Raw genomic sequence first — 15,074 nt, forward strand, 5'->3', positions numbered from 1 at the left:
AAGTTAAGAAAGAAGAGGGCCTCGTAGGTTGGAGTAGGAAAAAGCCTCATAGAGAAGGAAGTGGCCTTTAAGCTTGGCCTTGAAGAAAATGGAACTGGAAGGTGAGAAGAGGAAAAGCTTTCTGAGAGGAAAAGAAAAGTTGGCAAAGCAGGGAGACAAAAATGAAAATAATGTCTTAGCTCAGTTTTTCCCATAAGCAGACCCTGAGGGGAGATAGCTTATTTGGGTGTGATTCCAGGAAGCACACATGAGGAAGGAGGGAAAGTGACACAGAGAAGGGACAGAAGCCAATGAAGTATATGATAATGAGTGGGTAACTGCTGTGGGCAACTGTAGCTCAATTCTCCTGGAGAACTCTGAGACACTGTATTAGTTTCCTATTGCTGCTATAACACATTTACCACAAACTTAGTGGCTTAAAACAACACAAATTTATTATCTTACAGTTCTGGAGGTCAAAAGTACAAAAAGGAGTCCTACGGAGCTAAAATCAAGGAGTCAACAGAGTTGTATCCCTTCTCGAGGCTCTATGGAAAATCTGTTTCTTTGACTTTTCCACCTTTTTAGAGGCTGCCCACATTCTTGACTTCAGCCCCCTTCAAGCAAGGCATCACTGTTTCCATCATTACATCTCTTTCTCTGACTCTCCTGCCTCCCTCTTTTCCCTTAGAAGAACCCTTATAATTACATCGGGACCGCCTAGATAATTCAGGATAATCTCTCCATTTTAAGATCCTTAATCTAATCACATCAGCAAAGTCTCTTTTACCATATAAGGTAACAGATTCACAGGTTCTGGGAATTAGGATGTGGACATCTTTGAGGGCCATTATTCTGCCTATACAGATACCATGTGGAAACACTTCAGAATCATTCACCCCACCACCAAGGACAGAGAACCTGGGGCATATTGCACTGATTTCTAGCCCCAGTTTCTAGATGGTTTGAAAGTTGCCTTTGGTTGTACCTGCCTGCAGCTGAGCAAATTCTCAGATGCAGGAGGAAGTCATCAAGCAGAGAAGAAGGTGCTGGAGATGGGACACTGCCAGTGGGCAGAAATTATTCTGAGGGCAGGGCATCACTATATCTGATAGCCATGGTGCAAACAGAGCATAATTAGGAGGGTGTGGGGGGAAATCACAGGATATAGTATTGAACAGACAAGACTAGCACAGATTACACAGCGCCCCAAAGGCCAAAGCAATGACATTAGGAAAACACACATTTTTAAGAGAAGTGATGAAAGCAATATTTTAAGGATATTTATCATGCAGGAAAACATTGGGAGCCCAATACAAATGATGCTCCATAATCCACAGGTAAGATGATGGACTGCCACGACTAAAGCACAGACCTGAGAATTGAGAGGAAGCAGTGAAGGCAAAAGGAAAATAAAGGCCTAAGTACTAAAAATAGGGATCAAAGGAGAAAGAAAAATCAAAGATATCATAAGGTTTCTAGCTTAAAAGGCTAAAATTACAGTGATTATAAGGAGTTGAGAATGAAAATTCATTCGAAGGAAGAGATAGGTTCAATTTCAGTCTCATTAAATTTGAGATAAGATGATGGTGATAATATCCAAATTGAGCTGTCAAGTCATAAAATTTCCTCTAAACTATCCCTCATCTATACATTTCCAATTAAATTGGAAATCTTATTCAAAACAATCAGGATCATTACCATTTCATTTCACGTGTTGCAGAGCAAATATTTTGACATTTTTCATCAGTTCGTTTCCATTAGTATATTTCCCAGCTCATCTATATCACTGTTACAGCATACTTCATAGGAAAGTAGACTTTCTTGGAACCAGAGTTTTAGACTTTTTGTTATATAATAAGTTACAGTATTATAACGAGGCTTTCCAACCACAGACAAACCAGAAAGGCAGAATTGTATATTGAAAATCCCACTGGTCTTAGAGCCCAGACCTCTGGATCATAGTCCTGCCTAGCCCTTACACTACCTAACTGTGCAAACTTGGGAGAATCACTTAAGTGCTTTGAGTCTGTTTCATTACTGATACCGAGGGAGCTGGAATATGTTATCTGTAATGTTCCTCCTAGCTATAGAAGCCTCAGCTCTCAGCAGACAAACTGCTAAGTTCATAACCAATTCAGTCAAATTCTAATCACTTTGATATAGTATACATTTTATCTGAGTATATTATTGAATTGAATGCTTTTTAAAGCCAAAGTAAAAAGATTTGAGTGATAAGCAATATGTTATTAATGCATAAATCAATTCACCCATGATGTGAACTAGAACAACCACAAAGTGACCTACCTGAGGATTATTACTAACGTCTTATACTTGGTAGCTCTTTATAGAGATCTTTTAAATATTCTTCTCTTAATCTTAAAAACTACTTCATATATGTGTTAATAAATATTTCCTTTTAGAATTGAGGAAACTGAGACTCAGCTGGGGAAGTGTCCAAGGTTAAACAACCAGTTAGTGATAGAGTCTGGATTCAAACTCAGCTCTAGCACCAACTCCAATAGTATTTTCACAATACTAAGATATTGCTCATTATGCCAAACATGCAATGTCTAAATATAATCTGAGGCATTAGAATAAACTTGGATTTATTTAAATAGAGTTCACTTAATGATATAATCATTATCTTTCGTAACGATTTCTTTCTGTGTTGTACAGTATATAGTACTATATTTTAAAAGTTTATATTATTTATTTATCTATCTGGAAAGGGAGATTCTCAAGGGGAGGAAATATGCCTGTTACCTGTATCTAACATGTAACCTAGCACAAAGTAGGTTCTCAAAATGTTTGATGTGTAAATGAACATAGTGACTTTAACTGTCATATCCATAGAGTATTTCATTACTGTTTAACACTTGTAATTGCTGTCTACTGTCTTTATTGTATGAAAGATGTAAAAAGCTGCCACACATTTTCTAATTTTTTTTTAAACAAATCTTTATTTTATTTTATTTTTTTAAATATTTATTTATTTATTTTTTTCCCCCAAAGCCCCAGTAGATAGTTGTGTGTCATAGCTGCACATCCTTCTAGTTGCTGTATGTGGGACACCGCCTCAGCATGGCCAGAGAAGCGGTGAGTCGGTGCGCGCCCGGGATCTGAACCCGGGCCGCCAGCAGCGGAGTGCGCGCACTTAACCGCTAAGCCACGGGGCCGGCCCTGCCACACATTTTCACAAGATAGTTATTTCAACTGTCATACCAAAAAAATGCTTTAATCCAGAGAATAGACAAATTCACAATAATAGTTGAAGTCCTCTAAAATACTCTCAGTAATTCATTGAATAATGAGATTAAAAAAAAGACAAAGATATAAAAAATCCGGATCTACCACTTTTACATAATGACATTTTTATATCCAACAACTCAGAATACACATTCTTTTCAAGTGCACATGGAATGTTCACCAAGATAGAACTATGTTGAGCTACAAAATAATTCCTAATAAATTTTGAAAGATTTAAATTTTACAGAGCATGTTCTCTGATCATAGTAGAATTTAACTAGAAATTGTTAATAAGAATATATCTGGAAAATCTCCAAACACTTAGAATTTAAACAATTAATTTCTAAGTAGCTCATAGATCAAAAAAGAAATCACATGGGAAATAAGAAATATTTTGAACTAAATGACAATGAAAAAAATTGTATCTGTGTAAATTTCTGAGATACTGCTAACGCAGTGATTAGAAAAGACTGATAGATTTCAGTGCTTATTTTGTAAGGAAGAGAGGTTTAAAATCAATTATCTAAGTGTCTCCCTACAGAAATTAGAAAAAAATAAGCTAATTAAACCCAAATTAAGCAGAAGTAAGAAAATAAGAGAGGAATTAATGACACAGAAAACAGACAAATTATGAAGAAAATTCACAAAGCTAAATGTTGTCTCTCTGAAAAGATTATAAGCCCTATGAAAAACTAATAAAGAAAAAAAGGAAAGAGAATACAAATTACCAATATCAGGAATGAAAGAGAGGTTATCCCTATAGCTTCTATAAATATTACAAATGTAACAAGTGAGTATTATGAATAACATTATGTCAACAAATTTAAAGGCATAAAGATTGCAAAGAAAGGAGTAAAACTGCTTCAATTTGAAGATGACATGAAAATACCTACAAGTTTAAAAAGTAAGTACTAAAACTAATGAGTGAGTTAGAAAGACTGGAAGATACAAGGTTAACATACAAAATATAATTATATTCCTACATACCAGAAACAAATGTTTGGAAAAAAAATCTTTTTCAATTTTATTTACCACATGATCAAAAACATAAAATATTTGGCAATAAGTTTAACAAAATATACACGAGACCTCTAAAAAACTATAAAGCATTTCTGAAAGTAATCAAAGACCAACGTAAAAGAAGATGTATACCATGTTCATTGACAGAGAGACACAATATTGTTAGGACATCAATTCTTCTCGAATTGATTTATGGATTCAATACAATGTCAGTAATAATCCAAGAAGAATTTTTTATACACACTGATAAGATGCTTCTAAAATTTATGTGGAAATACATAGGCAAAACAATCTTGTAAAAGAACAAACTTGGAAGACTTGTACTCCCTGACTTCAAGACTTATTACAAACCTACAGTAATGAAAACACTTTAGTTTTGGTACAAGGATAGACAAATTGAGAATAAAGTCCAGAAAGAGGCCCACACTTATACAGTTAATTGATTTTTGACAAAGGGGCTAAAGCAATTAAATGGAGAAATAGAGAAAGGAAAACATTTTCAACCAATGAAACAGAAGAAAGAAACTCAACTCCTACTTACACCGTATATAAAAATCAATTTGAGATGGATCACAGATCTAAGTGAAAATTCTACTGTTCATAAAGCTTTTGGAAGAAAAGATGAGAGAATAACTTTACTACCTGAGAGTAGAAAAAGATTTAGAGCTAGACACAGAAAACGATAACAGTAAAGGATAGTATTGACATATTTGACTTCATCAGTATTAAAACATCTGTTCATCAAGGAAATGAACAGGCAACCAAACAATGGGAGAAAATATTCACAAAACATACATCTTATAAAGGAGCTGTGTCCAGAGTATATAGAGAATTCCTACAACCCAATACTAAAAAAGAACAACAATTGAATTTTTAAAATGAGCAAAACGTAAACAAACACTTTCAAAGAAAGATGTAAAATAGCCAACAAGCACATGAAATAGTGCTCAACATCATTAACCATTAGGATATTTGAATTAAAGCCACAATAAGATACAATTTTATACTGACTAGACTGGCTAAAATTAAACAAACTGAAAATATCAAGTCATATATAGGATGCAGATATAATTGGAACTCCCCTACATTGCAGATAAGAATGTAAATGTAAAACCCCTTTGAAGAAGGGTTTCTCAGTTTTCTGTAAAGTTAAATATTCACCCCTACTACAACTTACCACTTCCACTCCTAGATATTTATTCAAGAGAAATGAAAACACCAGTCCATATGAAGACTTGTACACAAATATTTATAGTAGCTTTATCATTATAGCCCTAAAATGGAAAAAAATCAAATGTCCATTGACAGGAGAATGGATAAACAAATTACAGTATATTCACAGAATGGAATACTATTCAGCAATAAAACAGAACTAATCAAAACTACAATGAGATATCACCTCACGCCCGTCAGAATGGCTATAATTAACAAGACAGGAAACAACATGTGTTGGAGAGGATGTGGAGAGAAGGGAACTCTCATACACTACTGGTGGGAGTGCAAACTGGTGCAGCCACTATGGAAAACAGTATGGAGATTCCCCAAAAAATCAAGGATAGAACTACCATATGATCCAGCTATTCCACTGTTGGGTATTTATCCAAAGAACTTGAAAACACCAATGCATAAAGATACATGCACCCCTGTGTTCATTGCAGCGTTATTCACAATAGCCAAGACTTGGAAGCAACCTAAGTTCCCATCAAGGGACGAATGGATAAAGAAGCTGTGGTATATCTACACAATGGAATACTACTCAGCCATAAGAAATGATGAAATCCAGCTATTTGTGACAACATGGATGGACATTGAGGGTATTATGCAAAGTGAAATAAGTCAGAGGGAGAAGGTCAAATACTGTATGATTTCCTTCATTAAGTAGTAGATAATAACAATAAACAAACACATAGAGACAGAGATTGAATTGGTGGTTACCAGAGGGGAAGGGGGGAGGGAGGAGGGCGAAAGGGATAATTCGGCACATGTGTGTGGTGATGGGTTGTAATTAGTATTTGGGTGGTGAACATGATGTAATCTATGCACAAATAGAAGTATAATTATGTACACCTGAAATTTATACAATGTTATAAACCAATGTTACTGCAATAAACAAAAAACTTAAAAAATAAATAAATAAATAAAACAGAACTAACTATTGATTACAAAATATAAACAAATATTACAGATATTATGCAGTGCTAAAGAGGCTGAATATAAAAGAGTATACATATACAAAATTCTAAAACGGGTAAAATTAATCTTTGGTGAATAAAATCAGAAAAAAAAAGTTGCATGAGAGGCAAGCATATCGACTCAGAAGGAGCTCGAGGAAACTTTCCGAGGTGATGGAAATATTCTATATCTTGGCAGGTGTATGTATGTGTTTCACATCAATGTGTGCATTTGCCTAAATTTATTCATTGTGCACCCAAGATTTTCACCTTTTATATCGCTGCATTAATTTTACCTCCAAAAAAACCCTGTAAATCAATAATGAACTCTAGTTAGGAGATTAATCTTTCACAGTATTAGGGTTAGCAATTCTGAAACTATTTTCTAGGTATTCTAGGCTAGAAGGATATATTAGTTGGGGTTCTCCAGAGAAACGGAACCAATACAATGTGTGTGAAAGCTGGCAGGCTGGAGATCCAGGGAAGAATTGAGAATGCAGTCTTGAGTCTGAAGGCAGTCTAGAGGCAGAATTCCCTCTTCTTTGGGGGACCTCAATCTTTTCTCTTCAGGCCCTCAATTGATTGAATGAGACCCACACACATTATTATTAGGGAGGATAATCTGCTTACTCTAAGTCTACTTATTTAAATGTTAATAACATCTAAAAAATACCCTCACAGCCACATCTAGACTGGTGTTTGACCAAACAACTGGGCACCAGAGCCTAGTCAAGTTGACACATGAAATTAACTATCACAAAGGAAGTTACAACTGTGAAAAGGGGAAAGTTTTAAATGTATCTGTGATATTGGATTGGAATTGGAAGTATCAGTATGAACACATGGTTTTTAATAAATAGATATAGATATGGACATAGACATAAATATAGATACAGCTACATATATACTTACACACACATATGCATACACACATTTCCTAGCTCTGTCTGCTGAGAGAGCCAAGAAGCTATAGGGAAAATGTGTGGCAGGGCCGGCCCCGTGGCTTAGCGGTTAAGTGCGCGCAATGAACATAACTAGCACCCAGATTTTAGTTTCTAAATACCATTCTACACTAGAAAGCAAAAGGGCTTCTTGGGGAAAATGCTGATACCAGGGCTTGGGCAAGGACAGTACAAATTGAGCCTAGAATATCTTATGTCACTAGAAAGTGCTAAAAAAATATGCAAACATAACTAAAGGACACAAGGACTAGCTTGAAGTGGCTCCTACTAGACAATGAATAAATTCTGTGATAATGAATAAACAAACGGGGGAGAAGAAAAAGCTCTTCTTTAGAGTAGAACGCTATTCTAATAAATGTAGAAGAAAGAAAATCATCAATAGATGGTAAAACCAGCAGATGAAAGTTTTAAGGAACAGCATTTACACAGTTTGTTTATTTCCCCACAAATACTTATTACATCAAAAGGAAAATAACTTTAAATAGAGACCTGGCTGGCACCACCTTAATGATCAGCAGTATTGAAACAAACCCACATTATGTAATTCCTGATATAATGCACTGATAAGGACACAGTATCACTACTGTGGTATTTCTGCCCAAAATGGATAGCTTGAATGTAATCATGAGAAACTATCAGACAAACCCAAACTGAGAGTCATTCTACAAAATAACTGATCCATACTCTTCAAAAATGTTAGTCAAAAAATTTGGATAAGGAGGCTGGCCCGGTGGCGCAAGTGGTTAAGTGCATGCACTCGGCTTCGGTGGCCTGGGGTTCCCAGGTTCGGATCCTGGGCGCACACCCACGCACCACTTGTTAGGCCATGCTGTGGCAGCATCCCATACAAAGTAGAAGATGGGCATGGATGTTAGCCCATGGCCAATCTTCCTCAAGAAAAAAGGGGAGGATTGGCATCGGATGTTAGCTCAGGGCTAGTCCTCCTCACACACACACAAAAAAAAGTCTGATAAGTTGTTTTAGATTAAAACTGACTAAAGACTGAGTGCAGTGCATGGTTGGATTGATCCACTACTAATCCATTATCGGGTGGATTCTAGAACAAGGAAAAAATACCTGTAGAGGACATTATTGGGACAATTGATGGAATTTGAATATGGGCTGTGGATTAGATAATAGTGTTGCATCAATGTTAAACTACATGATTTCAATAATCGTACCATGATAATGTAAGAAAATTTAATTTTAGCAAGTACATACTGTAAAATTATTGTAAAAGGGTGCAATATCTCCAACTTAAATGATTCAGAAAATAAAATATAAACATATATATAAATATGTATATATGCCTATATGTATATAAATATACATTTAAATAAAAATATAACATAAAAATGTCATATTTATATTATAAAATGTAGAATATATATCCATTTTATATATAATATATAGACTATATATACAAATTTTAATATTATAAATTGTATTTTGTATATAATACAATTTATAATAATAAAATTTATATTTATATCCATATAAATATAAATGACAATAAAGCAAACGGGGCAAATGTAAACAATGATGAACATGGATTAAAGAATATCCAGAGTTCCTTCTATTGTACTAGCAACTTTTCTCTAAGTTTTCGTATCAAACTATAAATCAAATTTAAAATTACCCAAAAAAACAGAATATTTTTATATGTTCATGATTTTTCTCATGTACAAAAGAATGTGTACCACAGAATAGGTGTTCAGTATATATTTATTAAAAGGTGGATAGAAAAACTATTTTCTTATGAATATAAAAGGTCTTTGTAAGTTGTGAAATAGTGAGTTTTATTAAATATTGGAAATCCAGTCTTTATAATTCATACCACATTTTTCAGTCCCCAGATAATCATATCACAATACACACCATCCAAATATTTTTACCTGATTGGACAAAATTGAGCACAAAGATAAACAACAAGTCAAGTTATCCCCAAAATCATTTTGACTTTTCCCCCAGTGGATTTAATGTTAGGTCAAAAGGCTAAACAGGCAATCCCTTCTACTTCAACCTGAATTAACGAATTGGCTCTTAACTCTCTAACTCATACAGGTTGTGCAACTTTTCTTTTATGTTAAATATTTAACAGCTTCTCAAAAAGGTGTAAGGATGCCCTTCACAATAATTTAATGTAACATATTCTCTATTTCCTATATGATGATTCCTTCATTTTCACCACTTGATGCAGCATGTAACTGCATCAGTAAGAAATTCAGTTCACAATCACACCATCCAAACCACTTGGGCCAGGGTACATATTTGTCTTCATGTGGGTTTGGAAATCATTAACAACGAATATCTCACAATTTGAATAACAAAAACATAATTTTTATTGCTATTTTGAGGACTATTTCACAAATACTAGGACAAGTTTATTAAAATCAGCTTACTCATATTTTGAAGTAATAAGGACAGAAAAACAAAAATATTATTTAGTGAGAACAGCCTACTTCCAATATCTTAAAACTACCAAGATTTTTATAAACAATCTGCATGCCTATTTCTATCAAAATCAAGGCAATTGTTATTGTAAAGTGCATTTGAGAGCTTAACAAATTTCAAAACCATGAAAGCTCTGTTTAAGGAAGGAAACAACATGAGAGATACTGGCAATATTTATTGATTGCCTTCTATATGCCAGGCACTGCACTCAGTATGAATGCGCAGATATGAAAGAACTGTTCCCTATTCTCAGTGAACAAACAAAAAATGCTATAAGGAACATCAGAATGAACCTAACCCACCTCGAGGGTAGACGTGGCTCAGTACTTCAGTGAAGGTGTCCACTAGGAGCTAATTATGCCTAAGTTGAGTTTTGAAGACGCAGTAAGATCTATCCAGGTAAAGAAAGTGGGGGAAGGTATTTCCAAGAAAGGGAGCAGCAAAAGTGAAAGTAAAGAGGTAGGGAAAGACATGGATGTTTGGGAAACTTCAGAGAGTTTAAGGTTGAGGCAAAAGTTGACCAGGAGAGTGTGATGAAAAATGAGACTGAATCGTTTATCAGGCACCTGATTATAAGGAGCCTAAAATGCCATGGAAAGATAGCGAGAATTTTGGATTATATCCAAGCAACTATGGAAAAACAATTGGGAAATTTTAACTGGGTGGTGACATGATCATATTTATAAAAGAACACTTATTCTGGTGAGTAATATTTAGCACATTCAGAATAGTCATAAATTCAGTGTAGATGCTTTGAAAGCCTGACCTAAGTTGATGATTGAGGAAAATAATATGGGAGTACACTTTTTTCCTTCTCTCCACATTTCCCACCAATAACCCATAAAATTAAAATATCACAAAAAAATATATAATGGAAGGTGGTTCCAATTGGTGACATTGAAGAAAAGAACAGTTTTGGGGACAGGCCTGCACACAGAAGTCATTGCCCTTCTCCCACCCCAGTGCTCACACATTAAACAAACTATGTCAGAGCCCTAGGTCTGCCTTTTTTTTTTTTATTGAGATATAACTGACATATAACATCGTGTAAGTTGAAGGTGTACAAAGTGTTGAGCTGATACATTTATATATTGCAATATGATTACCACCTTAGCGTTAGCTAACATCCTTATCACATCACATAATTATGATTTCTTTTTTGTGATGAGAACATTTAAGATTTAATCTCTTGGCAGCTTTGAAGTATATCATACCATATTGTTGACTATAACAACAATGCTGTGCATTAGATCTCCAGCAGTTATTCATCTTCTCGTTATGTTTGTACCCTTTAACATCATCTCCCCAATTGCCTAAACCCCCAGACCCTGGTAACCACCATTCTACTCTCTATTTCTATGAGTTAGGCTTTTTTAGATTCCATATATAAGTGATATCATACAGTAGTTGTCTTTCTCTGTCTGACTTATCTCACTTAGCATAATGCCCTCCAGGTCCCTCTATGTTGCTGCAAATGGCAGGATTTCCTTCTGTTTTGAGGTAGGTCATCAGGTCAATATATTTTTATATATCCCTGTTCCCAGGTTTCTTTTCAGAGGAGTGAGAAAACTGCCATTTCCTGTGCATCATGCTGCATAGTGTACGTTATACAGTAGTTTCCCCAGCTGAGCCCAGGGATCTAGACCTGGGGTAAAAGAGTGGGAAGCCTCATTTTGACCACAGATTCAAGCTTCATTAATACCAGCTTTAGTAATAATAAAGCTAATATTTTAGTCTTTATCTGAATGCTGTGTCTAATGCTGTGTGATTCTCAGAGGGGAAAATAGAGTTTATAGGACTAGGTGACTAAAGATGGAGATAAAGATAAGGGAACGGGAGTCAAAAGCGACCCCTACATACAACTGTTTCTCAACATCATCTCTACTGCAGTCACAGAGAGCTGAAATTAGTGAAAAGGTCAATGATTAATCCAGCTTGGGAAAGAAATCTGTCTCTAACATGGTATCTTTCATCTGAGCAGATTCAGGCAGAAATGCCTTGGCAGGACATTCAAGGAAAGAAGCAGTGCCAGAATATACATCCTCGGCCCACTGCACTAACAGCAGGCAAGCAGCCCCGTCTGCTCACTACCCGTCACCCCTCCACAGTCAGTCAATGGCACATCCAAGGGAAACAGTTTTATTAACACCACATGGTTACTGGCTTCCCTGCAGGTAGGCTGAAATTTGGAACTCCTTTTCAAATTAGGAACCCACCCAGTGATGATTCACATTTCTGAGAAAAGCACTGGTAAGACATTGAATAGCATGCAAAATGTATTTATTATTCACAGTAAAACTAAATAAGTGTCACCAACATCTCACATTAAGCCTATATATGAAATGCATCCCATTTTCCCTTTTTCACCATAAGGATTTGAAATCTACAGAGTCCAAATCCAATATTCCATCATCCATCGGCTAATATTTTTCTAGCTCCCTCTGGGCCTATGTTCTCATATTATGAAATTCAAAACTATCCAAAGAAATTGTGTGCTATGGATTACAAACTTCTCAGCTAACTTGCTGACTTTATTATTTTTTTCTAACAATATGAGAATTAGGGCAAACGTCATATAATATACGACCTGAAATCAATACAGCATTTTGGTAGAGTATGGGACTTCATGTCATGCTAATACACCTTAATGGATAAAGCTTTTAAAAATATATATTAATGCTTAAAGAATTAATTAGAAACAATAAACACATGTCCTTGATATATTTAATATTAATAAACAATACCACACACAAAACTTTGACTGCAATATTGACTAAAGGACAATGATGTATTATATATTCTACTGTTTTTTAGTCTTGAATGTCATTAATTTAAAAATAGTTTATTTGAACTACTTATTGCTGCTACTAATATTAAAAGAAGGAATCTTTCACATAGTCTATTTCTTCACTATTTTTCACATAAACGAACCCTTTGTTTCTTTTCTCCTCCCCAGGAGAGTAGGCATTGAGAGTGATGCCTTTCTACTTGGCTGTTTTCCTCTTTCTTCAAAGGAGTATTTGATCACCTGGCACAGAGCCCTCAATCAGTATTTGTTGAATGAATGAATGATCACATATGATCCTGACTCATCAATGCAGAGAGGAGGAGAGGTAATTTGGGTAAAAGAGATAAAAGAATAACTTCCTTTCAATGAGCAAGGATCCTACTTTTAAAAATAGAAAGAAAATAATAGAAAATCAGAAGAGGGTGTCACCCAAGAGCTATTTTTTTATTCAGCTACAAACACGCATGAACTAACCCCAACTATATCACCTCTCAAATAAAGCTAAAGGTGGATTATGAGGAAAGCTCTATAAGTAAAAAAGCAGGATTTTTACCAATGCTTTTTTTGTATCCCAGAATACATTGTCCCAGTTATTGCTCTTTATTTCAAAGAAAAAAACGGTCAATCAAGAGACTCTGGTATTCAGGAAAGAGGTGTTTGAAGAACACATTCATCCAGTATTGACATCTATACAGTAACCACATATTTCTTAGAGTAAAACATAAGTTAGGAGTCTAGAAGGCACACATCTTCTAAGTTCTTAATAATACATTCATATGTGCAACTTATTTTCAGATTAAAAATACTCTTATGCAATTGACTAATCCAAAGAGTAGAGACTACTTTATCAGGTTTATAATTTGGATAAATAATAAGCCATTTGTATCATATTCACATGAAGTAGATATCACAAATACTTCAGAAAATTTCCCATGTGTGAAATGATAGATTAAAAGGTTTTGCTTGTTCATAGCTTAATTGTATTACTAATCACAAAGAAATCTTAGGTTTGGCTAACACTGTGTTCCATCCTAAAAAATAAAAATAAAAAATCCTTTTGAAGCAATACAGGGCAAATAACCTCATAAATAAGTTATTGATGATATTCTAGTTACCTGTCACATTTGTAGTGTTTTAGGTTTGCCCTTAAACAATGGAAGTGACATTCAAAAGTGAAAAAGGTAGGTAAAAGTTAATAAATACTGTATAAACATGTATATATCTTGATAAAAGCAAGTTTATGTGAAGAAAACTGTTCTGCAAAGATATATACTAAATTTTGTTAATGATTATATCTGTGTAATTGGATTGGAAGTGATTTTCTTCTTTTTCACTTATCTGTATTTTTCAAATATACCTTTATAATAAGAAAAAATCTTTAAAATTATATTCATGTTTGAGATATACAGTAATCATTCACTAATTGAAAATAAAAAATTCAAGTCATTTTCATTTTAATTTCAGAAAAAAGAGGCTCACGATTGCTTGCTCCTGTATCTACTAGGAAGTCTAAGCTCTGGAAAGCCCTCCATTCCCTCAGTTGCTGCCAAATTAGCAGCTGCTTCTTTTGCTCATTTTGACAGCTCAGCTGCCTCTTTATTCCCTGCAGATCAATGACGAAGCTCAGCTACATGAGTCATAGTCACTTACCACATTTTATTAATTTGACTTAACTTGGTATTTCTCAGCTGTAGGTCTCATCTAACTTTTAATTTTCTGTGCTTGGCAAATAGAGCACCTCACTGAGGATGTGTAGCTCCAGGCTTTCTCCTTGTGACTTTCTACCCATTTTGGAAAATCCCATGATGCTGAAGAAAAGGGCAATTTGACCACTTGACTGAATGTGTTTGTGCACCTAACCTAGAAGGGACTTCAGGCCTAAACTCTAGATTATAGTTATATGGTGGTAATTTTATCAGTTTTCATGCTTACAAAAGTAGGACGTTATTTTCTTAATCAGTAATTTAAAACAACTTTCATGCATTAAGCTCAATGGGCCTCTCAAACTCTACACCAGGATGTTGAGAGATCAGTTTCCTCTTGGCTCCTTTTCTCTCCTCCTCCATTTAATACCAAATAACTACCCAAAGTATTTAAACCTGTACTATTCCAAGGAAAGCCTTCACAGTTGGTATAACCACACTTTTGACAACTAGAGGGAGCCAGCTATAAAGATAAGAAATTTATATTTGCCAGTGTCTTTTTATTCCCATACAGACAACATATCTGTGGATGTGAATCTGAGATAGAATTTCCAGATCATCTTGGTGAAGTGAAAATGCAACGAGAGAAACTGAGGCCCAGGAAAATGAAGCAACTTGACAAGGGGTCGCAAGTTGATTCTCTTCAGCCCTGGCCATCCACACTGGGGGCTGACAGCTGAGGGTTCTCTGTCAGCAGCACTGCCAGCAGCTGGTAAAGTAAATCCCACAATCCTGAGTGTCCACCACA

At 35.1% G+C, this 15,074-nt stretch overlaps 1 long non-coding RNA gene across 7 annotated transcripts in view; it reads right to left on the minus strand.

Moving 5' to 3' along the window:
- The window catches only part of LOC147916162 (uncharacterized), a 331,839-nt gene that overhangs the window by 234,605 nt on the left and 82,160 nt on the right, over positions 1 to 15,074 (minus strand). The gene's annotated exons all lie outside the window — the stretch shown is intronic.

This window comes from Ceratotherium simum, chromosome 10 (assembly GCF_057802395.1).
Source record: "Ceratotherium simum simum isolate JZ-2026a chromosome 10, ASM5780239v1, whole genome shotgun sequence".
Lineage (NCBI taxonomy): Eukaryota > Metazoa > Chordata > Mammalia > Perissodactyla > Rhinocerotidae > Ceratotherium > Ceratotherium simum.